General features: G+C 33.1%; 1 protein-coding gene across 1 annotated transcript in view; it reads right to left on the reverse strand.

The window, feature by feature from the left end:
* Nucleotides 1-16234, reverse strand: part of LOC141534585 (uncharacterized) — a 348478-nt gene that overhangs the window by 174737 nt on the left and 157507 nt on the right. The gene's annotated exons all lie outside the window — the stretch shown is intronic.

Genomic DNA, 16234 nt, shown 5'->3' on the forward strand with positions numbered 1-16234 from the left:
TAGCCGCTGATTTCGCCAGTTTCCACCAGGACATCACTCAATGTTTGGAGAGTTGTAAAAGTTAAGTCAAGTATTATTATTACAATTATTTCAGGCCAAGCTTGAATTTGAAAACTGAGAGGCCGAATTAACTGTAATAAAATTTGTCAATTAATGATCGCTATTGTCTCAGATGTCACTTTTAATTTAGTAGATTCTTTTATAAGTAAATTATTCATAAACGACAATTAATTAGTTTGTTACAAGTTCTTTAGTTATGGGAAATTATTTAGTTAAAATTAATTGATTAAGTTGAAATAGTAGAAGCATTTGTGTAATTTAGATAGTCAAGGTCACTTTGGAAAATATGTAAGTTGAATATTTAATGAGGCTTGTTAAATTTGTAGAATTTGAAATTTGAAAATTTTGTAAAATTTATTCTAGGCCGTTGGGTTGAATTTAATTAATTTAGTAAATTTAGTGAATTAATCTATTGAGAAAATTGTTAATGAATTTAGTTGAGAAATTTTGGTAATGAATTAAATTAGTGAATTTGGTATTTTGTATTAAAGAAATGTTAAGCGTAAAATTTCAGGAATTTAGAGAATTAGTAATTCGGATAGTGTGTATTGAGTTAGCGTCCGGTGGACGATTTTGTATGGAATTAGTGAGTCATTTAGAATCGTTGTATAGACGCCCGAGTCGGGGGTACAACGGATTAAGTTAGGAAACCGCTGCGTAGACGCCCGAGTCGGGGGCGCAGTCGGGAATAGGTTTTAATCGGTATTCCGTCAGGTCGACGAGGTAAATAATGTTAATTGATATGCCGTCAGGTTGATGAGGGAAAATTTAGATTTTAAGGTATTCCGTCGGAGTGACGAGGTTTGAGTAAATTGGCAAGGGCCAGTATAGGTGAGAGGTTCTCACGATTAAGTTAGTTTAAGTTGTAAGAATAATTGGCAAGGGCCAACGTAGGTGAGAGGTTCTCACAATTAAGTTAGTATTAAGGAAATTGTTAAGTTTGTAGAGTTGGTTAATAAATCAGTTTAATTTTTATAAATAAATTTTCTCAGGTTTATTTACAGCCTTTCTCGGATTTCTCACGACCCTGTCTTTTCCCTCTCATGCTTCCCCGGTTTCTGGGACACCGTGTCTAAAATCCCAGTGGCGCCCTTTCTAAAGAGGAAAGGGGTAGCTAACTGAACCTGGGCAAAACCCCCACGGTTACAAATGCATCTTATAATAATCAAATTGTCTTCTCAGGTCTTTTTAAGTCTTTGCTAATCTTAGTTTTTGATATTTCAAATAACTTTTGAATGAATGAACCGATTCTTACGCGTTTGGCGGAATTCGATGCAGTTTTTGATGCCTAATGAAGTATCTGAGTTTAAATTGATCAAACTAGGAATTTCGAAGTAATTCTGAAAATACACTTTTTTCGGTTTTCTTTTGTTCATGATATCACTCAAACGAATCAACTGATTTTGACTGGATTAGCGGTAATCAACGTGGTTTTTCACGGTTAAGAGCTGGTTGGTTCTTGATGTTGATCGATAGAGGTGTTTTAATGATCAACTTTTATATAGTACGCTTAAAGTAACGCTAATGCATTTGGTATAATAGCAGTCGGAAAAAATCAAGAAAATTAAAAAAAAAAATTGAAGTTTTTTATTGTTTAATTTTTTCAAAAAGTTAATCTCTTGGATCAAAAGAATGAAAATTTTTGAGAAAGACAATTTTTTCTGATGAAAACATGGATGAAAGTCGAAAAATTTCTCATAATGGTGGTTTATGCCGAAACAAATAATATGAAGTGTTACGTCGTGGTCTTAAATTAAAATTTTTTATTGTTTTTGAATAAAACAAAATTTTATTACTCTTCATGTATATTTTTGAAAGAAAAATATAATCCATCATAGACCCTAGTAATGAGAAAAAACATTAAGTGTCTTGTCCGGCCTCTCCAAAAAATTTCCTGTCATTAGAAAGTTGTAAGTTCGTTAAGATATTAAAATCCCTAAATCCACAAGTGGATCGGAGTTTTATTGCTCTCTGCATCGACTCGCATTACCGACGAGGACTTTGGAAATTTTAATTGTTTAAGTAAAATGAATTTAAAGGAAAACAAATAACTTAAGACTTTTAAAATCAAATATTAGAAAAGAACTGAAAATAAAAATAAATGTTAGTATTGAATCGGTTAATAATTTTAACATGAATAAGAAAATTATCTAAATAATCATTAACAATATAATAATTGAAAACCATAGAAAATATCTAAACAAATATGAAATAATCATAACTAAGGAATAACAATGATTATATCCTAAGAATAATGATGAATTGCGCAGGTCCACGAAAAAAGAATAGTGGTCTGTGCTGGGTGTGCGACATAGATTTCCCGACGTATTTTTACTGCTGAACACGAATCTGGAGTCGAGTTCAGTTGAGTGAGCTAAAGGTAAAGGCTTTTCTTGCCACATATTTACGGAAAGCTTTTTTTTGATTCTGATGATCTGGAACTTTGATACCTTTTATCAGAAGATTTCTACTTTTCATACTCGAAGCCAATATTTCAGCCGCTTCTTTCGAGAGTTTAGCTTTTCTCAATGAATCATTTGGATAATTTTGGGCGTAGATTTCCGGCTTTCTCTTTTCACAGATTGGTCAGTACTATTCTTTACTGTTCAAAAGAATTTTTTCATCAGGTTCACTGAAATCGGATTCATTGCCAGTAGCAGACTCTTCGTCATTAAGAACTCCATTTTCAGGATCGACGTCGACTTCCATTGTATCAAATCCACTGGTCAGGCTGTTTTGTAGCGTATTATCTTCTGAAATTTTATTCAAGTTTGCAACTGGTTATTGCACACCTGATATAGAAAAATACGAAATTTTGTTCTTATGGATTCGGTTCGCAGTCTTAACTTTTGTCGTGCAAAAGTAGCAATGGCTTGCATCGAGAGGCTTCTTCCATATAGCTGGAAGTTCAAATTTAAGTTTCTCCTTGTTCGGGTGCTTCTCAAATCGGTTAACCCTACTAGAGCATGAACTACCAACAACATTGGGCAACCGATTTTTTTAATTTAAAGAAATTTCCATAAAGAAACACTTTTCATACAAAATCACAAACTTATCTGTGATTTTGTTTATGGTTTTAATCCCAATGTCTTATGCATAAACATAGCAAAAGAGATTAGGATTCATAGAACATTCATGATCGTCACGAGTACTGGAAGATCCAGCTAAATTTTAAGTAAAAGAAGCATAACAATTAATTACAATAAATAAACCCTACACGCTAGAATATCTGGCCTGATCGCAGGTGAGTCAGCCACCTTAAGAGTGATAACCCTCATACCTTCCCAGGCTTCCGTATGAAGGCTTTGAACGAGGACAATATCAACTCGTCGTCAAACTCATTACGGCATCATTCTCATATTCTAGCACTTCCCTGCAAGACAGCGCGCCTTCGCTGGCTTCGAAACCACGAAATGTTGACTAGCGAATCATTCTACGGATCTCGTTAAGCGGCGGTTGTTGTCATAGTCCAAATATTCCATGGTAGAAGATTTTTGCCGGTAAATGTACTGATTCAATGTTCTGACGTTATTTTTTGTATCAAAGACAAAATTTATTCGATAAAAGACATCAATAAGATATAATAAGTAGCAAATAAACATATTTGCGAATCATTAATCAATGTTACAAAGAAAAACAAAACAGACATTGCAATTTAATCATAACACATTAAAAATGCTATTAGATCATTGATCTTTCAATTTCGACTTCAGATTCGTATTCAGAGGTAAAAAATACGTCGGAAAATCTTTGTCGCATATCCAGCACAGATCACTTTTTTGTGGACCTGTGTTATTGATAATGAACATTATTTTCAATAAATAAATCAATAAATTAGAACAGAATCAAATAGTTGATTGTTCTTCGAGGACGAGTACATAATTCATAGCCCCGGAAGCACTTTCACAATAAATATGTAAAAAAGTTAGTACATTTAGAATCAAGACAGAGATATAACGATGTGATTTTAGATATAACAATGTATTTAATGACGCTACTAAGTAAGCATCTAAAATTATTGATTTAAAATACAAGCTCTCAAGCGACAGGCCTGAATAGTCCAGTCGGCCTGGAAATAAAAAAGGGTTTGTTGGCAACTTTTCGACAAAATGGTCTGATTTTGGATTATTTATTAAAATAGTCAGAAAAATATTCAGGACGTTTGTGTATATGTGGGAATTGTTGCTTTTTTTTTGTTTAAAAAATAGCGTCTTAACGTTGAGCATAAAATTGAAATATCTCGGAAACTCTGCAAAAGTAGTCGAGGCATGCTGCGTATAAAATTTAGAAAATTGAATAAAGAATGAAATGAGCCAAACTCAATGTCTCTACGAGTAATAGTAACAGGAGATTAATTTTTTAATGAAAAAAAAAGTGGTTCCGCTCAAGCGCTTATAAACATTGTAACAGTTTACCTGCTCAGGTTGGCTCCTAATCAATTTTATAAATAAACTAACAAAATAAACAAACACAATAATTATCAAGGCGCCACCAGGATTTTTAATCACGGTTCCTGGAACCGGTCCAGAGCTGAGAAATCGTTTTCTTAGGGTAGAGAGAGAGAGAGAGAGTGGAGGAAGGTGCTGTTGAAGAATAAATACTTCATTAACAATATATCGATATTTATTAACGATAAAAATAACAAATTTAACAATTTAAGCGCTCACTCACATACACTATAATTAACTTATTATCTACGAAGCGGAGAATAACTGCGAAATAAACGATATTTACAAACGAACCTTCCCAACGACGATACGATGACTAGACGGGCTTTTTCAAACAAACGGTCTCCCACACCTTTCCTTAACCTAATGAGCTTTTTCTAACAAACGGTCTCCCATACCTGTCCTAAAACTATTGGGCTTTTTCTAACAAACAGTCTCCCACACCTATCTTAAAACTAAGCTTAACATTTTACGTCCACCGGACTTCCAAAACGAACTTAACTTTCCACACTTTATAACTTAAAATTAAGTCCACCGGACTACCAAAACTTAACACTATTAACACTCTCTATCACACATTACCCGCACAATTCTTCACTCACATAACCCACACTTTGCTTAATTGAAGTTTATTTTATAAATTTTATTTTAACAAAATTGACTGTAATTAATTTTAGTTAAATAGCTTCATTTAATTATTCAATCATTAGTAATTAGTGAAACGATAATTTCAAATTTACAATCAAATTCCAAGGACTTAACGAACATTCAGTTTCAATTTCCGATTGCAAATTTTAACTCGGTATTAAAGTATTAAATAGATTCAAATTCCTTATTAATTTATTATTATGGTCTTAATAATATACTAATAATTATTTAGAACAAGTGGTCTTAATACCTTGAATTAACTTTTAATAATTAAATTAATCACGATATAATTTTTACAATCAAGTTCAAAATTATTAACATAAAATTATTGTTGTAAAGTAAGTAATTCTGATCAATTTTTCCTGTGACATTTTCTCCTCAGAATAACTAATTTCTTGGACTTAATGTCCACGATATTAATTATTAATTTGAAATAAAATTTAATTTAATTAATTCACCGACTTAATCCCAAAAATTAATAATTTCACACGTGATAAAAATATTTCACAATATAAATTAAATTCGGTAAATAATTCCTAATATAAAATATTCTTAATAATTTTCTAATAGTTTTATAAATTAGAAAAAAATCGACACAAGTCGAAGCATTCAATTTTATTAGCTAGAACATTCGCTAGCTTAGTTGTCGTTGACCTTGCGTGTTGGAATTTACTGCGACACAAAATGTACTGACGCTCGATCAAAATTTCATTGAGTAGAATATTGTCGATTACTTTTCAAGTAACAAAATTAATCAATTTTTCTTAAGTTAATTGTTATAAAAAATTATAACAATAAATTAAACGAATTTTTCGGATGCTAAACAATTAATTGATAAATTTTTAGTTGTTAAATTTTTCCCGCAAGGTCGATTGAGTAATTCTCGGGTATAAGCCCCATGAAAATCACTCAGTCAAAACTAGCAAATGTTCATCTGTTATTTATTAATGAATTTTATATATAAATTGAGAAGAGGCAAAGTAGACCGAGTGCAAACCGCGCTTCATTTCTTTCCCACACAGTAATAATTGATACCTTGACGAACAAAATAATGATCTAACTCTCTTATTGAGGATGAAGTCCTAGTTGTAGTTGGCTTCCTCCGTCTCGTGACTACTCCAGGGATCGGTCCTTCTCGATTTCCGTGGCACTACGTCTGGCGGTCACACTACTTCTCCCTTTTCCACTCCACGGCTCATCTATTTTAACCCAAAACTACCCCCTCTTATTCTCCCTTTAGGCCCGAAGATCGAGACGCGCCAGTGCTATGTCGAATAGTTATCGATATCCGGTGACTAATCGATTTAGGGTAATTTTACCCTGTTACAACATATAGCAGTAACTCCGCGAAAAAACAATTGATTTATTTTTGTTTGATGGAAGCTTTTATTGTCTTCTATAAACGAGAAAATGAGCTTTTTTGCATGAAAAAATTTTCTTGGCAGTAAAGAATCGACATAAGAAAAAAATTAGGAAAACGGTTGAACCTGGAAGCCATCCCTGCAACTTTCCGCTACTTTCGTAATTAAGCACTCGAAATTAAACTTATTATGTTTTTGAGCTCTTCGAGCTCAAAAATCTAATTTTCGTGTAGTTTTGAGCTCTCCGAGCTCAAAAGTTTGATAGGAGTTTAATAAATGTAGTATCAGAAATACTGGATAGGATATCGATGTTGTTAATATCTAAAAAGGATATCACAGGTCAGGTAATTTAAGTGTTGCGTTTATTAGGAAAGAATACAGAGGTCTGTCTACATGAATAGTTCTTCAGGACTATCTTCTCAAGTCCTTTTTCTTAATTACTCTACCTACTACTTGGGCCTCTCATCCCACTCAGTCATACTTTTACAATGCGCAAAACTAACTTAAACTATGTGACCCAGATGTCGGAAAAAGGGTCTAGAGCGCGGAAGAAGGGACTGAGTCGGAGAGAGAGGGCCGATGGCTAGTACGGGACAGCTGAGGAGTAGGGCACGGAAGAAGGGACAAGGAGGGGAACAACGGCAGCTACCTACTCTTCGTCATTTATGTTCGCCTGATACTTCAACGGGCGTATTTTCTGTAGAAATTATTAATTAACATTGTAAATAATCCGTTTTTCTTTATTAAGTTGTTGTTTAAGAGTGCAGTATTATTACCCTAATTATTAATTATAATTTACCAAAGATGCGTGAAAATATTATTTAGTTAAGTTAGATTGGATTATAAATATTCAAAACTATTTTTTTGTTGAGTTAATATCGTTTTGTTTAAAATAATTAATGTTTAATAGTTTAGTTACCAAGGAAGAATATCTAGACAGTTTAATTATTATTTTAGTTATAAAAGTATTATTTTGTTTACGACGACTGTGATTATATTTCTTTAGTTGAAATTTACTGAAAGGAAATTAATTTAATTATGTTGAAAACAAATTGTTGTAAATTTATAAAAGAAATTATTCTAAGTCCCAAGCCGATTTAGTATGGGAAAACGGCGAATGGATATAGAATGAAAGAAATGACGATTATTATTTAAAAAAAAAAATATTTATAAACGAAATTATTCTAAGTCCCGAGTAAATTTTAGTATGAGAACGTATTCTGTTGAATTTGTATGTAATCTGTTGATATTTCATTTTCAAAACTCAGAATTTGACGATACGAGTGGATATAGAATGAGGGAATTGCCAATTAAATTGCTAGTTTGTAAATAACGTGTAGAGGGCAAAAACGATTATTCTGGTTCGCTGTAAGTGACTTTTGGAAAAACTGATAAAAGCGAAAATTGGCGATCGGAAAGTAGAGTCTTGTGAAAGAGTGTTATTGAGGGAATACTCTTCTACCAATAACAGCTGGAGGGACATTACCTTGGTTCGTCTAGAACACTGGTAAGCACCTCTCGAACTCTCAACAAGATTTTGACTTCCCCGGATTTTTGACCCTCTGTCAAAAATCCGGTAGGTAATCACAAGCCGTGTAAGTGGGAGCGGAGAGGACACTCTCCATCCGCTCTCGGGGTAGAGATTTAGGCCCAGGGGTGACGGCTAGTCTCCTGGAAAGTGGGTAACCAGCTTTTGGAATATTAGCTCGCGATTTTGACGCTCACGAGAGTGAGAATGCGTGAGAGTTTGTTTGTACGGACCAGTTTTGATCAAGCCTTGATACGCGTGCGTTGACCGACGTCATTTTGTTGTATTATTGTCGTTAGATTTAGTCGTTGAGGTTTGATAACCAAAAATTGTACTACGATAGTTTGAATTTTTTTATTGTAACCTTTTTCGCTAACCTATTGAATTGATTTTGATAATTAAATGAATATTTTGTTTCTCTATCATAACCTGTTGACATTTTGAGTTTATTTATTTAGACGTAGTTATTTATAGTTTTATTTATAAGTAATTGAGTTCTGCTGGTTTTATTTCGGATCGTGTATTGTTGTTTAACCCCCCTTTTACCCTGGACTCCGGCGAGCTTCAGATTCGAGCGAGGGGGCGTTTTGTGTCGCAGTATCGTACATAGTTGTTCAGCGTTTATTCCTCAAAAGAATAAACACTCAAAAATTACCCGTTACAACTTAAAGTTCCCACGCATTTCCAAAATACTTTTAAAATTCACTCTCACAATTTTACTTACAACAATCTTACCTATCTGTCAAAACATATGCAAACAGCATGTTCGACGTACTTACTTAAATCTTATAATTTACGATACCCTAAACCCATGGTTACAAAAGTGAAATCTCTACAGTGATCATAAAACTAAAAAAAATAAGTTACAGTCTATTTTTACAACTCTACATAAATCACTATTTTTTTAATTTTCAAACCGCAATAACTTTTGAATGAATGAACCGATTTTTACGCGGTTAGCGACATTCAACGCAATTTTTAAAATTTTATGATATACTTTCAAATACAAATTGATTAGACCGGAAATTTCGGTGTAATCCGAAAAAAACACTTTTTGTTGATTTTTTTCGTCAACGATTACTCACGAACGAATCAACCGATTTTTTCTGGCTTGGTAGCGATCGACGTGGTTTTTCGATGTTAAGGGCTGATTAGTTTTTGGAATTGATCGATTATGCCGTTCAAAAGATATTTAAAGAAAACCTCATTTGAAAAATGTTTTTTTCGCAGTTTTTTTGAAATTTCTGTAAATCTACCGGTCCGAATCAGTCCAAACTATATTTAAATTCTAAGTTCAGTCAAGCCCTTTCGATTGGCGTCAACCGCGATAGAATCGATCGAGCCGGTCAAAAGTTATGAGAGGTTTACATACATCCGAATAGACATACACGTACATACATACATACATATATACAGACATACAGACAGCATCGCGGGAATAGCCAGCGAAGCATCCTGAAACCTTAAAACGTCGAGATCTGATGAAAACTCGATTTTGGCAAAACGGGGTGAAAATAATAACTTTTCGATTTTTGAAAATCTTCGATTTTCTTAGCAGGAAGTTAAAAATTTTTAAACAAAAAATTTTTTAATACAAGAATACAGGTAACTAGTTAAAAAAATTATGAGCCCTACAAGGATTCGATTTTCGGATCTAAGACATTGCGCGTGCGCCATTCCCCTCAAACCGCTGTGGGAGAAAGATATGGAAAGTAATCATAATGTGGGGCAAATAATAACGATATTAAGCGGCCGCTCAGAAACTCAGAGTTATTTCTCTTATTAGTTTTTTTGTAATTTTTTCTTTTTCTTTAAGTCTTACTAAACTTTTAAAAAATCGATTCCACAATATAGATATCAATCGATTCAGAATTTTATGAATCGTAAAGATATCCTATAGTGTGGAAAATTTTTGTTTTGAAAATTTTTTTATATTTGTTAAAACAAATCATTAGTTCACAAAAAAAAAAAAATCGTGTCCACAATATTACTATTAAACGATTCCAAATCTTATGAATCGTAAAAATATTTTATCGTATGGAGAACTTTGTTTGAAAAAATATGTTTCATTTATTTAAAACAATTGTTAGTTTACAAAAAAAAAAAAATTTTCAACAGTTGAAAAATGTTTTTAAAGAAAAAGTTCTCTATACGATAGGATATCTTTACGATTCATGAAATTTCAAATCGTTCGATATCTACAGTGTGAAAACGAATTTTTTTTGTCAACTAGTTATTTGTTTAAACAAATAGAAAAAATTGAAAAAAAAAAAGTTTTTTAACATAATAGGATATCTATACAATTCATGAAATTCTGTATTGTTTGATACCTATACTGTGGACAATTTTTTTTTTGTTGATAAACTATTTTTATAAACAAATAAAAAAAATTAAAAAAAAAAACATTCTCCACAAGATATAATATCTTCACGATTCATAAAATTTAAAATCGTTTAATAACTATATTGTGAAAACAATTTTTTTTGTTAACTCATGATTTGTTTAAACAAATAGAAAAAAATAAAAAAAAAAGTTTTTTAACACCATAGGATATCTTTACGATTTATGGAATTCCGAATCATTTGATACCTATATTGTTGAAATGATTTTTTTTTGTTAACTAATGATTTGTTTGAACAAATATAAAAAATTTTTCAAAAAAAAATTCTCCACGCGATAGGATATCTTCACAATTCATATAATTTTGAACCGATTGATACCTATATTGTGGAATCGATTTTTTTAAAGTTAATGGACTTCAAAAAAACCGAAAAAATTACAAAAAAAAAATGTAAAAAAAAAACTTTGGAAAACGATTGACCCTAAAGGCCATCCCTGCAACTTCTCGCCATTTCTGTACCCAAGCGCTCAAAAATATGCTTTTTTTGTTTCTGTGCGCTCCGAACTCAAACACTAGCTATTCTATGCTTTTGAGTTTTTCGAATCCAAAAGTCTGATAGAAGTTTAGAGAAAGCACTGTTTTTTGAATTTTCAAACAGCTATTGAATGGAAACTTTTGAATGGATCAACTGATTTCCACGTCGCTGACGGCAATCGATGTAATTTTCAGAGCTTTCATAATTATACTGTTTCATCAAACACACACACACACACACACACACATCATGACAACTTCGCAAGAATAGTCAAGGAAGCTTTATGTGACCTTCAAACGTCGAGATCTGATGAAAACTCGATTTTAGCAAAACGGAGTGAAAACAATCACTTCCCGATTTTTGAAAATCTTCGATTTTCTTCGCGGGAAGTTAAAAATAACTCCAAGTTTCTGAGTGGCCGCTTTATTGTTATTATTTGCCTTAGATTACGATTATTTCCCCCATCTTTCTCCGTCAACAGTTTGAGAGGAATGGCGCACGCGTAATGTCTCGGATCCGGACATCGAATCCTGGTAGAGCTCATATTTTTTTAAGCTAGTTATCTGCATTTTTGTATTAAAAAATTTTTTGTTTAAAAATTTTTTTTCTCATGTTGATTCTTTACTGCCAAAAAATTTTATCATGCAAAAAAAATAATTTTTTTTTTATTTTAACTATTTTTCAATGCAATATAATTTAATCTTAAATTCGGAAAGCTGAAAATTATTCATATAAATTAAAAAAATATTTTTTGAACTCAGCGGATTTTTTTGCTCATAGAAGACAATAAAAGCTTTAATGAAAAAAAAAAAAAAAAAAAAAAAAGTAAATCGATTGATTTTTCGTGGACTTACAGCTACGTGTTTACAAGTGCTTGATCGGAATCGCGTTTTTTTTTTTTTTTTTTTTTTTTTCATTAAAAATTAATATCTCGTAAACTATCGGTCGTAGAGACATCGGGTCTTACTCATGTTATTCCTCATTTAATTTTCTAAATTTCATACGTAGCATGTCTCAACAACTTTTGCGTAGTTTCTAAGATTGTAACGGGTTTGAACCGTCCCTTGGTCACCCCTTTATTTTGAATTTATAATTAAGGGCGCCACTGGAATTTTTATCACGGTTTCCAGAACCGGTCCAAGCAAGAGAGATATCACAGGATCGAGAGAAATTATAAAACTTGACGCAAATAACAACAATTAAAATTGACTTTAATTATCAATTTATTTGAACAATATGACAATAGTTAAACCTTAATTCAATTCTCACACACACACTCATACTTACAAAAGTTGCTTATTCCTACGATACCCTCTTATGGAGCGTCTATATCGTAGTTTCTATCATAGTGGATATTCCTGCGATACCCTCATATGGAGCGTCTATATCGCAGTTTCTATCAAAGTTTCCTCTTCCTGACGGTACCCTCATATGGAGCGTCTATACCGCAGTTTCTAACTAAGTCGCGCTGTCCACAGGACCCTCACGCTCTAAGACTCTAGATATGACCCTGGGTGGTCATAAATTTGATATTTGCTAGTTTGAATTAAGTGATTTTCATGGGGGCTTATACCCGAGAGTCACTCAACCGATCTTGCGGGATAAATTGTTTCAACACTCTTCGCGAGAATTTTTTTAATAAACTAAAATTAATTAGTTGATTCAATTAACATCCGAAAAATTCGCTTATTTAATCGTCCTAATTTTATAACAATTATTTCAAGAAAAAGTGATTAATTTTGTGCTTGATAAATAATCGACAAGCATTTTTTTACTCGTGGAATTTTTGGTCGAGCGTCGATATATTTTGCGTCGCAGTAAATTCCAAACACCCAAGGCCAATAACAACCAAACTCACGAATGTTCTAGCTAAGAAAAATGAATGCTTCGACTTTTGTCAATTTTTATAATTTAGAAATTTACATGAAATTTTCATCGAAAATTATGTTAAGAAATATTAATTGAAATAATTTGTATTGCGGAATATTTTGTCACGTGTGAATTAATTAATTTGGGTTTAAGTCCGTAGATTTTAGACGAATTAAAATTATTGAAAATTAGTTATTAACAGCGTTGACAGTAAGTCCAAGAATTTAGTTATCACTTGTTGAAGAATTTCACTAATAATTTTAGTTATAATTAATTATTTCTCGTCGTTTATTTTATATTAATAATTTTTGAATTTGATTGTTAAAAAAATTATAATTGAGATTAAATTAATTATCAAAAATAATTCTCGGTTAGAATAATTTTTATGTCGGCAGATTATTAAGACCTTTGTCGTCATATTTTAATCTATTAATGCAAGATATAAGACCTCTTGTAATTAAATATTTATTGTTGTATTATTAAGACCACGACAATGAATTAATTAGGAATTTAAATCTATTTTGATACATTAATCAAAAATAAAATTAGCAGTCGGAAACTAAGAAATTGGACTAGCTAGTTCAAGGTTATTTGGAATTCAGTTGTTAATCAAATACTAATGATTGAATAATTTAATTAAAGAATTTTTTGATTAAGTTAATTATTATCAAATTTCTCTAAATAAAAATGGAGTCATTCAATTGTGGGATGTGTGTGAAGAATTGTATGGGTAATGTGTGATAGAGAGTGTTAAAAGTGTTAAGGTGGTTCTGGTTAGCCGTTAGTTAGGCTATAGTCTTAAGATGGTCCTGGTTAGCCGTTAGCTAGGCTATAGATAATAAGTTTTAAATAATTATAGTTTGAGTGAGTGAGTTGAATTTCGTTTATTTTTTATAAGCGCTTAAATTGTTACAAGTTTTGTTAATGAATATCGATATATTGTTAATTGATTATTTATTATTCAACAGCACCTTCCTCCACTCTCTTTACCCTAAGATAAGATTCCTCAGCTCTGGACCGGTTCCAGGAACCGTGATTAAAAATCCTGGTGGCGCCCTAATAATTATTGTTGTTTATTATTAAATTGTTAGTTTGTTTATAAATTGATTAGGGGCCAATTTGAGCAGTCAAAATTGTTACAAAGTGTTTGACTTTATCTTTCTCATTAGTGTTGCAGATTGAGAATTTTGAGTTGTCGCGCAGTTCATAGCAGCAGCCAAGAATTTCAAGCAGCATTTAAGCATTTAATTGGCACTGAGAATGTTCTTCATACAGCCGTTTTGAAGTTGTGTGGTAGGGAAGCTGTGTTGGTTACGAAATTGCCTTAAACCTAGAAGGTGCTAGAACGAACCTCAGAAAACCGAAAGATATCAGCATGAAAATGTGAAAAATCTTTTGACTTGCGTGGGATCGAACCCGCGTCTTGCGTTGTGCTTGAGTTGTGCGAACAGACCAACGCATTGAACCGCTCGGCCAACATCGAGGTCGTGAAGGATTTTGAATGCAAAATGAAATTTACTGGCAAGTCTCAGCTGCATAAACAGTTGAGTAAACTTCAAGTTTATCCTTTTTGGAAGATAACTGTAACACCTCCGTGGGTTGTAATTTTCAGAAGGTGTTTGTAAGTAATGCGCATTGCTGGCAAGTAGCATATCCCCCACCAAGTTTGGTTCTTGAATCTGTTTAGGAATGTGTCCCGGTAAGAGCACCAGGTGTATGAATCTAGTTTTTCTTGGCACGGTACAATTTCAGGATAGAACCTCTTAATGATCTCCAGGGAGTTACGAAACCAGTTGAATTTAATCTCGTGTGGCCATGGAGAAGTTGTTCATCCGTATAAGGCAAATCTTTGGTAGTCGTGTGTCATCGAACACCAGAATCTTGTAGATCCAGTCTCAGGTTGCCTTCAGAATGGCATGCGCTAATCTGGGTCTACACAGCTCCACTCGCGAGAGTGCTCCAGCAGTTGTTTTTGGTAGACCGAATACTCGTTTGATGAAGTCACACTGTATCTTCTCTACTGACTCTAGATTCGAAAGTGCCAACGCGGGAGAAGCATATATTAGAATGACTTGAACGATACTATCAAATAGTTTCATGATACAGGTCACCGAATGGGTTTTGGTCTTAAAGATGATTGCAGAGACCGAACTGAGCGCTAAACGTGCTTTGTTAATAACATTGATAGCCGTAGGATGGCTAAAAGCATTTGTAGAAACAGTCAGGCCAAAATATTTATAGCTAGGGCCAGGAAGTTAGCGTTTTTTCTTTATTCAAATTTGAGGTTAAATATATGAATACTCATTTAAACAACTGCGAAAGTCCTGGCCCTATTTATAACTATCTACAATTTCAATTTTTTGCTCGCCGTAGAAGAAGTTTAAGTCTCTCGGTAGACGACCAGCGTATCAACTGTAGATTATTCTTGTTTTATCAACATTGACTATTAGTTTATTGGCTTGGAAATACTGTAAGAGCAGATTCAGTTTCTTCTGGAGGTCAGACTCACAGAGTATGCGAGTAACGCCAGATCGTCCGCATCTAACGAGGACAATATGTCATTTATACCATCTATATTGATGCCGAGGCATCCGATGTCTCTAAAAAATTCCTGTAGGTCTGAACAAATGAAATAAACAACAGAGGGCTCAGTATTTTCCGCTGTAAGGCTCCTTTTCCAACTTCGAATTTTGTACTGACAACCAAGCTGTGGAGCTTTAACCAACGGAGTTGATGATTAATGAAGTCGAAAGCTCTACTGAAGTCCACAAAAAGAATGAATAATTTGGCCAAAGATTGACGCGATTGAATGTTTACAGCTGATAGTAGATTAAACAGATTGTTCATACAGCCTTTTTTGGTCTGAAAGCCAGCTTGCGATTCAGGGATGGTTCCAGTTTCACTTTCCAGTTTTCCAATCGTTTGTTTAGCATATAGGAAAACTTTGGTAATGTAATTGACAAGTGCGATGCCTCGGTAATTTTAGGGGTCACTACGGTCACCTTTTTCATAAATCATCGTTATTCATGTAGAGAACCAGTTTCTGGGTATTGTTTCGGAGTTCAGTACTTCATTGAATAAATAAAGAATGGAGTCTTTCCAATTGGAGGGTAAAAATTTGTAAAACTCATTTTTAATATTTTTCGATCCGGCTTATTTATTTGGAGTGGAATGTTTTAGTTCCGTATTTAATTCTTCCATAGTGAAGTGCAGATCCAGTGTCGGATCTGTATCCCGAAAAAGGCTGTATCATCCTGTTCCTTCGGCAACGTTACCACGTTGTAAGATGAGTTACAGGTTTCCATGCTAGTAGAGATGCTATAAGACATAGGTCTCATCGTATATTTTTTAACAGTAGCCCAGAAGTCGGTTGAGATTTTGATGTTTGTCAATTTTTCTAGTACTATCTTGTGCAACTGGCGTTTTTTGGCCTTTATAACGGCC

Source organism: Cotesia typhae, unplaced genomic scaffold, assembly GCF_013202065.1.
Source record: "Cotesia typhae breed Kobodo isofemale line unplaced genomic scaffold, CoteBio_Ctyphae scaffold_13, whole genome shotgun sequence".
Classification (NCBI taxonomy): domain Eukaryota; kingdom Metazoa; phylum Arthropoda; class Insecta; order Hymenoptera; family Braconidae; genus Cotesia; species Cotesia typhae.